Source organism: Lycium ferocissimum, chromosome 5 (genome assembly GCF_029784015.1).
Source record: "Lycium ferocissimum isolate CSIRO_LF1 chromosome 5, AGI_CSIRO_Lferr_CH_V1, whole genome shotgun sequence".
Taxonomy (NCBI): domain Eukaryota; kingdom Viridiplantae; phylum Streptophyta; class Magnoliopsida; order Solanales; family Solanaceae; genus Lycium; species Lycium ferocissimum.
Genome location: NC_081346.1, coordinates 43,551,737 through 43,562,547, shown reverse-complemented (window position 1 = coordinate 43,562,547; position 10,811 = coordinate 43,551,737). Strand labels below are relative to the sequence as shown.

Genomic DNA, 10,811 nt, shown 5'->3' with positions numbered 1-10,811 from the left:
ACATTTCTGAGAGGTTCATTCGTACAAACATTGTCGAGAGGGCCATTCATACAGACCGCCGAAAGGATCATTCATACAATCAATGCTAAGAGGGTCATTCATATAAACAACGCCGAGAGGGCCATTCATACCAAACGCCAAATGGCCGTTCATTCAAAAGAAGCACCAAAAAGGCCATTCATTCCAACAAGCACCAAAAGGACCAACAAATACCGAAAGGTTCATTTCATGCAAGCGACGACCAAAAGAGTCAAACAAATAAAATGGTGCCAAGAAGGTCACCTGTTCTTAAAAAGTTTACCCGAGAGGGTCAAGTTATCAAAGACACACAAGGGAATTAAGACTAATTACACAAGACCAAGATGGTCATTCAATTCAAACAGGGCCGAGAAGGTCACCCCGTAAAATTAAACCAAAAGGGTACAATTACTAAGCCACGCAAGGGTGGTAAAATCAAAAACCAAGACCAAGAGGGTCAACCATAATGCTGCCCAGTAGATGGAAGCTGGTTCGTAGCCGCCAAAGAGAGGAGCAGGCCAATCAAACCAGATTCAGACGCATGCGGAGCAAATGTCGAACATTTTCGACGCGGATAGGCCGAGATGAGGTGCCACCGAGAGTCGAGCTGCCCTCTCGGCCGAGAATCGGAAGATCGCTCCACCCTGTGCTCACCCGCACAAATTGATTTTTGGAAAATTTCTCTTTATTTTGCCTTCTTCTTCAAAAATCCAGCAACCAGTCGGACACATACCGGAAAAAATACAAAGACATTCCCCAATAAGGGATACCCATTCTACCGTTCGAGTAGAACTACAAGTGACATGATTTTTGAAACCGGGATATGTAGGCGGACTCAATACCACAGAGTTGGTCATATTCCAACAGCCCATTCCGGGACTTCTCAATTCTGACACTGGAAGATTCGGGATTTGTTTTATGAAATTCGCAATAGAAGTTTAATTGAGTCGAACTACAAGTGACCTGAATTCTCATAAAGCCTGATATATGTAGGAAACCTGGAGACCAGGGTCCGACCATAATTTTGAAAATTACATAAAAAGAAAGAAGAATTTTGAATTGGTCAGTCAAAAATAAGGTTTGTCAAATTTTGATGATTAGGGATGGACTTGCCACTCCCGAACAGTGAAGGGGCATTTGTTGACACCTAATTTTTTTTCCTCCAATAATTTAATTTAATTATTTGGAGTTCTTGGGCCACAAACGGAGTGGATTATACATTTTACAAGTCAAAAATGAGTTTACAAAATTACTTCGGTGACATTTTGCCATTTCATTTGGTAAAATATCATCAAGTACACTATTGTATATCATCTTGTATATTTGGTATATGTTAAGGATTTTAAACATATTTATCAAGATTTTAAATCAAAAATAGTAAAAAAAAACAATTATTTAATTAGTTGTTTGAACTATTAATGGTCAATTGTTAAATATTTTACCCCGTTAAGTCAAGGAATTTGATTAATTGAATAAATAATCAATTGCATCTCAATTTTACAATTGGCTTAGCTATAGATGCAATTTATTTCAAAAATGGCTAGGATTGAATTGTCAAAATTAATTTCTAGTATTAAAATGTGGTTGCAATTGAAAGAATCAATTGATTTCTATGCGGCTATAATTGAAAGTGGTAAGTTCAATTGAAACTTTGCAATTACAACCCATTCTTGCACAAATAGCCATTGATTTCTCTTTAATTCAGCCAACTTAATGAGTTGGGCTACGAGCCCAATTCTTCCCCCTTCAATCGACCAGGTCCAACCACACCTTAACCCAGGCCACATCCTTGTAACACCATAAATACACACACAGAGACCCCTATATCGTACAAGGTAGAAATGAGGGTTTCTGTGAGCGCCGCCTTCGTCTTCTTTCTCTCTCCAAGAGTCATCATTGCCATTTTTTGCAACAAGTCATGCGTACAACTCTTTTTTCAGGTCTAGCATGGCTGATTGAGGCACACGTTTTAACTCCTCCTCTCTTCTACTTTTTCTATAGATTACGATCAAAGAAGGACGAATCCTTTAATGGGGTTTGTCTTATTGCTAGTTTGAATGGTCGATTCCTATTGGTTTTGGTGAATTTAGGCGAGATTCAAGAGGAATCACCCAAAACACTTCAGTCCCACATCGATCTTTCACAGTAAATTTAGGGTTTTGGGATTCTATATAAAGAACCCCACCCTTCACATTCACACAAACCTTCACAAGCTCAAAATTTTGATACCCATAAGTCTCGATCATATGAGCAAAAAATATTCGGTTTACTTAGGGATTTAGCATTAGCTTGCTGAAACCTTTACTTAATCGAGTTTTCCTAGTCTAAAATTTCCATTTCTTGTTTTGTGGCTGAGTCTCGGGTAGGGAGCAGGGGATTCCAACTCCAATCTCGACAAGTGCTGCACATAAGAAAGGTAAATACTACTCCTTTCTTTATTTTTGGTTTAGTTTTTATAATGTGTTTATGTGTTGGTTAATATGTGTTTGTTTTAGTTTAGTTTTTTGAGTTTATATGTTAGTTAATATCTGTGTTAATGTTTGTGTTAGATTAGATTAGCTTGGTCTTAGCTAATATAGCATAGCCCTAATTGTTTAGATAGTTTAGCCTAATAGTTATGTATGCTAAGTCAGTTTGGCTAATATGCTTATAGTTTCTGTTTAGCTTATATGTTTTCTAATCATGTGCTTGTTTAATATCTGCTAGTTCATTAGGGTGCTTAGTGTGGTTCAGTGCAATACTGTTTAGTTGTAGGTTTGTTAGCTTAACTTAGTTAACATGCCTCATGCCTTGCTGATATTAGTTTTGTTGTTGTTTAACTACAGATATGCATATTATGAACCTGTCATCTAATTTTAGCTCAAATTCTGAGCATGGAACTTGATTTTGACTATGACCTATAAGCTTATGCTAGCATTAATGATTAGTTTTAAGTTTTATATATATGTGGAGATCAGTCTACTTCGCTATTAAGTTTAACTCAACATGTCTTACCTGTCTGATGTGATATGGATGAAATAACTGGATAGCAATCTAAGTCTGTGTAAAGGTGATGAACTATGAATCTTGAGTTTAAATGCTTATCTGTCTTGAATGATCAAACATGTACCTCTTTCATATGACTAGACTTTTGAAAGTTTGCTTCAAGCATATGATAGCATGTTAAGAGCAGTGTTATTAAAGGCGAGCGCCTTCTCGCCTTTGGCGAGAGGCGAGGCAAGGCGTGGCTGCTGCGCCTTTCATGGCCATGGCGAGCAGACCTTCAAAAGGCGCGCCAATGGCGAGAAAGGCGAGGATGGCGCCATGGCGAGGCGAGAATAAATGGCGAGGCGAGCAGCTAGGGTTTTAAAAAAAAAACAATTAAAAAAAGTGGAGGACTTAAATGAAGTGGAGGACTAAATAAAAATAGCAGCTAGGGTTTTTTGTTTGCCTCCTCCTCTCTTCTCCTTCAAGGTTTCAGGTATGTCTCTTTCTCCTTCTTCTTTTTCTTCAGTTCTTCTTCTTTCTTCTTCTTTCTTCCTCCTGTATTTTCGACTTCTCGACTTCTGCTTCTTCATCTGTTCTTCTTCTTTCTTCTTCTTTTTTTCCGGCGACAACTGCCCTATTTCCGGCCACCTCTGGTTTTTTTTTTTTTTTTTTGACTGATTCTATTCTCTTCTTCGTTTTCTGGTTTTTCTCCTCTGTTTTTTTACCCTCAGTTTTTTTCACCTCTGTTAATTGCTCTGTTTTTTTCTCCTCTGTTTCTTCCTCTGTTTTTTTCTCTGTTTGGACCAGTGAGGCATTGGTTGTTTTGCTCCTATTTTTTCTGTTCAATAATTGTTTAAATTTTGTTACACAGTTATAAACAGTAGGTTCAAATTCAATGGAATCGTCGGACGCTAGCAAAAAAGACATAGGTTGGAATTATGGAATTTTGAATTGAAATATTTGCTAATATGTTATTGCTAGTGAGATTTTGATTATTTACATATGCAATTAAATATTTTAATTTTTTGGTATTTATTGGCGCCGCACTTCAAAAAGGCGAGCGCCTCGCCGCGCGCCGCGCCTTAAGGCGAGGCAGGCCCTTGTCGCCTTTAGTCGCCGCGCGCCGTCCAAAACACTGGTTAAGAGTGAATTGTTGTTTCAGTAATTATAATGAGTGAAGATTTATGTGGCTTATAGGAAAAATCTTAATCTGAAGTAGTAGGATACTATAACTTTTATTGCTTGAGAATCCATGGACCCACTTCATGTTGTCAAAATCATTTGAATGATGACTATTTTGAGGAAGTTGTTTAGACTGTACTCGAAGGTTAATATCAATAGCATGCTTATGTCTTTAAAAAGTCATTATCTATGCTTTAGGGTAATGTATTGGTCTGTGGAATGTTTTAAAACCTCTGTCTGATTTTAATATGTATATACATGCCCTCCATGCCAAGGGAATTGATTAAGACGTCTGATATTGTACTATCATATCTGTTTAAGTGAAGCTGGTAGTCTGACATAGCTAACAAATGTGAAAGATAAAGGGTTGGACTTCTTCATGATAAGTTGAACAGATAACATTCATTTAGGGTGAAATTGAAGTTGTCATGATCACATAAGTATAAGAGAAGCTTAAGAGGTTGTCACTTGGATGGGGTAAGGCAAGGAGTGATTATCCTAGGGCTAGGGAAAGGTTAAGAAAGACTTTTGAGTTCTTCTACTCAGTCTAGTACTACTAATCCTAGGCTGTTGGGGTTCCTTTTTGTTGAATCACAATTCCATTGGATCCTCTAAGGCTTCAGCAAATGGAAAAGGGGAATCCTGAGTGAATAACATGTTGAAATGGAGTACTGGGGTCAGTGGGCAAAGTAGCACGGTCTATGTGTAGCCTTGTTTTCTTCTTGATGTTTGTGTGTTGTACCCTGCCCTGCTGCTTCTTGATGTTATGTATTTGATGAACTAAAATATTATTTCTCTTCTAAGATAGTCTAGGCTATAACATGTCCATACTTGACTATTTTCATGCCTAAGATACTTTCCAAATAATCTGAACTCTCTTGTGTCTTTTCCCAAGTATAAAAAGAAATGATGAAGTATAAGGATAGATCAATATGACTATTTGCTCCTTTTTCCCGTTTCTTTTTCTATGGTTCTGGGAGGTGGGATGGTAAGTATAATGGTCCAGTCTTAAAAGAAAATAATCCCTCTGGTTGTGTATACTCTTTGGCAAATATGAGTGCCTGTTTAGTCTTCTTGAGATTTGAAATGCCTGAACCCAGTACTTTTTTTTTTTTTTTGAATGCTATGCTTCAACTGCTGAACTTAAAATGTATGACAATGCATTGATATGGCTCATGAAGCCCTTTATGTCTTTTCCTTGTTTTCTCTTAAAGTTGAATGGGAAAGTTGAGTTGCCTGTGTGTGTTTGGCTCCTTCATCTCATGAATATCATGGCACTTTTGAGGAGTGAATATGTTGAGTATATTGATGTATATTCTTTATATGTGGGTGTATAGATCTGTGCTTTGAGACTGATTTAAGGAAAATGCTATACCTTTCTTATTCATACCGTCTCTCCTCTTCTCTTTCCTTCTTATCTGGTATTTTTGTGGTTGAATATATACCAGGTATACAATATTATATATATATATACACAGACTCCATATATACCCTGGTATATATTGGGTTGTATATCATGTATACCCATGGTATATCATGCTATTGTTATGGATTGGAACTGATAATAGCTGAATTGGGCCCATCCTTTTAATGCCATCTCCTTAATAATTAATTTGGGATTTTCCTTGCTGTTATTTGCATACCGTATCACATTGGGCTTGTGGTTTTCTCTTATTTTAGCATATATGGCCTTGTTTTCCTTTTGGTTTGTTCTGATGCTTATTATATCATTCCAATAGATATTGCAGACTACATTCGATATATGTTAACATATGTGATTGTGTGAGTATTTTAGATTCATGTTAAATTAATTGTTAAGCATCGATGCCCTCTAACCTTTATTCTCCTTTTCCCCTCTCCCTTTTGCATGGAATACAACGACGTGGGCCACTTAGGCCAAGTCTGCACCAGCCAGTTTGTTGGGTCAGAGGCCCAACATCCTTTTTCTTTCATCGAGTCCGAGTAGAAATTCTGAAGGCCTAACTATGGGTGAAATTGGTTAACTGCTGGGCTCGGTAGGCCCATCGCCTTCCCACCTCTTTATTTTTGTACAGATATTTGTGAATATATACTTGTAAAGAATGATTGTAAATGTTGGAACCCATTTGGTTAGACGAAATAGGCAAAACAATACGTGTATCATTCAGAACGGATAGGAACCTGAGTAGTTTTCAAACTTGGACCCTACAAAAGATAATATTACTTAAAAGAATTAGACAAGAAATAACATTGCGACCTCTCTTTACGAAACTGGAAACTGGCAGTGCAGCATATTTTCAAGAAAATCAATTGCTTTTTCCTAACTTGGAATTTTCGGGAAAATTATAAGCAGAAATAGTATGTTTTAAAGAAAAAAATACAACTCTCTTTTTAAAACTTGAGAATTGCAAAAAGGATGGTAAAACCTGATTGTGAAAAAATAATTGAAATGGGCTTCAAAATGATTTCAAAATTGCTTTGAAAGAGTTTCTAAACATCTTTGGGCTAAGCCTACTTTAAGTGGAAATAAATGAGGAATTTTACTTGGACCTTAGTTTAAGGAAAGGGTTCAAAATGAGGCATGGTTGACATCTAATATAAATAAAAGTGGATAAATGACTTCTGATTAAAAAGGGAATACCTTTTTTAAACTTGTATAACTCACATGGCATTTTTACAAATGATACACACTTGGAACACTTTTTTACTGAAAACCTATGAGAATGAAAAGACATAACGTTTGGTCCAAATTAAGTGGAACTCAGAGAAATCTTAGAGTGTATTGGTTCGAAGATGAGATTGTTCTAACCTTATGCGCATTTTTCAAGAAGGATTCAATTGCTTTTTCTTCAAGCAAAAGGATTTTTGCCAAAAATGTTTCAAATGATATGCCATGACTTTATATAAAAGATTCAATTGCTTTTTCTTCAAGCAAAAGGATTTTTGTCAAAAATGTTTCAAATGATATGTCATGACTTTATATAAAATATTTTAAACTACTTTTAAGCAAATAATTATAAATGACATATTGAAGCTCGAAGGTCAACTATATTCAATGGATTCTTAAGATAGGGGCATCTCAATGCCTTCCTTAAGGAATTACTAGAACCCTTATTTCGAATTCTGGTTTAAACTGATTTTTCTTTGAATAAATCCTTTTACTTGGTTTTTTTAATTCCTCTTATAAATTAGGCGACGACTCTAAAAAAAAAAAGCAAATAAATCCAAAAAAGTTCACAAATTTAAAGTAGCTTTTATGTCTCGTGTAAAAACGAATCGTAACACTGGGCCATACCTCAAAGAAGCTCAAGATATGCACCAAAGTGTTCTGAAGAACAAGAGTAGCAATGAATCAAGTTGGTGCTTGGGCAGGTTCAACCTCCTTCGCACAATCGGCTCCTCCTCTAGAATCTCCTCTGGGTCTGGAGTAACATCCCTAGCATGGGCCTGAGCAGCAGCTGGTGCTCGGCTTCTACCTAGTGTAGCAATGTGGGATCTAGCCCTGCCTCGCCCTTTACCACATCCCCTGCCTCTCCCAGGAGCAATAGTGGCAGCGGGTACGGGTACGGGCTCCTGGTATCCAACTAAGGTCTCCTCACCATTTGTGAGAAAGTAAAAAAACTCTTAGTATCCAATAGAATCAAGTACGTACGATAAGGAATGAAAAGATAAGAATTTTCCTAAATATCTTATAGCCTTTCGAAGATAGGTATGGAGCTCATCATATCGATCTGCAAGCCTCTACTAGACATTGTTCTTGTACATGTGTGACCGATGAACCTAATGGTCTGATACAAATTTATCACGACCCAATTTAATAAGCCGTTAAGGCACTAACTCCCACCAAGTTAGTAAGCCATCTACAGCCCGTTAGAACAATTTATTAAGGAAATTAATGTGGAAAGAAAATCATACGGGTCAATTTAAGGTCTTGATAAAGTCGATAGTCAAAAAAACATAAATAAAGAGTTAATACCCCCAAAATTTAGTGTCACTAGTACAAGAACTGACTAGTGAAAGTACAAGTCTGGGATGTAATCCGAAATACTGTCTAGAAAGAAAAGACATGAAAATAAGGATAGATGAGAGTCCGGTGCTACGGATCTTCTAATAGCTCACTCTGAAGTCTCGAAATGGCCTCCTCAACGACCGGTAAAGTCTCAAACAACGCTCGTACCAGACACAGAATCTATACACAAAAAAGGTGCATCAAGTGTAGCGTGAGTACGGGAAACAATGTGTACTCAGCAGCACCATCGACCAACCCTAACAAAAACGGAGACGAATGTTGCCCTACAATTACTACCTCCACACTTAACCACCATTAGTCCACAATAATAATACTCATAATAAGTGCAATAACCTCGGGTTACAAGCCTAGGCAAAACATCTAAATCCTCAAGTCCATCAATTATTCAATGAGCATTTAAAACAATCCAAGCAACAATCCAAATAAGTCATACAATCAAGGAAACCAACAGAATATCAAGAAAACCAACAGAATATCATGATATGCGAAATGCAATGCAAGGCCGTTCCCATCACCCGATACACACACGATCAATTCTGTGATCGTGACCCATGGGAGACTCGTGAGGTCATTATATCAACCTGGAATTCTTAGATCTCTCATGTCACATCGGGTCTCAACCATTTTAGGCTTCCAATCACAATACTTAGACCCGTAGGCTCCAAATTGTAATAGTCAGCTCCTAGGCTTACATTACCTGTCATCTATCTAATCTGGCTCAAAAAACCATCATCACTCCGTCCGGAATTATTTCCCTTCAGAGATCACAAATGTATCCTCAAAAGCACATGAGATACTAGTATAAAGCATGAATATGACATGCACAACTATAAGAAATCAAGTTAAGCAATAAAGACTCAATCTTAAGCTCTTTTCCACTTTTAAACGAGTATTTAGGACTGATGAGAACATACAATCACAGACAAGATAGTAATAAGCATAGAAGCAATAAATAAGGGACCTCATATCCCAATCACAAACACAAATCCGCTAATGCCCAAAACATGGCATTCAGATTGGACTATACAGTTGAAATTACGCAAATACCCATATCATGACACCGGTACCTGATACTAGTGCTCGTCACCTCACAAGTTTCGAGACCCCCTTTTAGTTACCCCCATTAACCCCACTTATTAGTTCAATTAAACCAACCACGACCCTTAAGTTATGGTTAAAAGTCTCAACATGCCTGGAATAGGAGTCCGACAATCACAGCAAAGCCTTTCCATTTTGCAGAGCCTCTGAACGATCTCAATCTGTTTAAACACGGGTTATACATAAGAATACGAGTCAATCGATTCGGTCTAGAAAGTCAACCCAAAAACCTTGTTCCAAACCCCGAAGGTCAAAACTGTAATTTCATTGTAAAATCAGGTTCAATATGGTCAAATTGTTATTCTATGAAGTCATACGAATCCAATGATACCCTTAATACTATACTTTAGTTCTGCACCCAAAATAGGATTCTGAGCCACTAGGGGCAAAATAGAAAATCCAACCCAAAATTAGTTTACCTAACATCTATGGAGTCTAATCCCAAAAATGAACCAAATCCATCATCAAATTCATGCTTAAATCAAGAATTCCCAAATTCTAACTTGGGGTTCATAAACCCCCAAATCTCCTCCTTAATTCATGATTTCTAACATGGAAATCCTTACTAATTAATGATATAAAGGTAAAAGGGAGGTTAGAAACTTACCCATTTGATGAATCTTGCAAATCCCTTCAAATATCTCTTTAAATCGAAGTTTCAAGCTCCAAATATGTGAATGAAGGGTCTAAACTAGAAATGGGGTTTTAAATCTGCCTAGGTATTTTGTTCCTCGCGATTGCAGGACCCTGAAAACTATCTCTCTCGTGATCGCGACTTAAGGCATCACGATCGCGATGGCCAATTGTGCAGAATCACACGATCGTGGCTAGAGCCACGCGATCGTGATTAAACACACCAGCAACAGCTAAAACCAGAAAATCTGGTTTCGCCAAATCCCGATCTAATACTCGAAACTCATCCGGAACCCCCAGACACAAACAAATATGCATTTTAATCATAAAACACGCTACGAACTCACTCACGCATTCAAAATTTTCAAAAGAGATCATCTTGACCCGGTGTTGACCGATGTCAACTCCAAATCTCATAAAACTAGATTTTCAACCAAAGGACCAAAATGCCCCTGAGTCCCTCGGGAACCGAAACAACTACTCAACCAAGTCATAATCGACATTCTGAGCCTAATGGAATTCACAAAACTTCCAAAAAAGGACACATTTACTCCCGATGTTGACTTTGGTCAACCCAACAATTATGAACTCTCATGAATCTCATTTTCTTACCCAATTCTCATTCGAATGCCTCGAGAATCGCGCCACTCATCCCCACAAGTCAAATATACCATAACGAATCTAGGGGAAGGGTCAATAGGGGTAAAATAGTCAAAATAGCCAAAACGACCAGTTTGGTCGTTACATCATGTCAATCACGTATGCTTCAGTTACCCTGTTATGTCATATTGTATGTTAATGATTTAGGCTGGCCATTCCCTCGTGCACCCCTTTACTTTCTTTCATTAAATTGGTTTTACATATGAGTTCTATTCCATAGTACTTACGTCCCTTTTGCTGGGGC

General features: G+C 37.5%; 2 long non-coding RNA genes across 2 annotated transcripts; one reads left to right on the top strand and one right to left on the bottom strand.

Annotated features, from left to right (window-relative positions):
• The first annotated feature begins 1,856 nt into the window (after positions 1 to 1,856).
• LOC132056839 (uncharacterized) lies at positions 1,857 to 6,281 on the top strand. Its single transcript, XR_009414980.1, has 2 exons — positions 1,857 to 2,434; positions 6,063 to 6,281. It is a non-coding gene; the product is annotated as an uncharacterized LOC132056839 (long non-coding RNA).
• Positions 3,454 to 3,921, bottom strand: LOC132056840 (uncharacterized). Its single transcript, XR_009414981.1, has 2 exons — positions 3,562 to 3,921; positions 3,454 to 3,523 (listed from the first exon to the last, which is right to left on the bottom strand). It is a non-coding gene; the product is annotated as an uncharacterized LOC132056840 (long non-coding RNA).
• Positions 6,282 to 10,811: the final 4,530 nt, after the last annotated feature.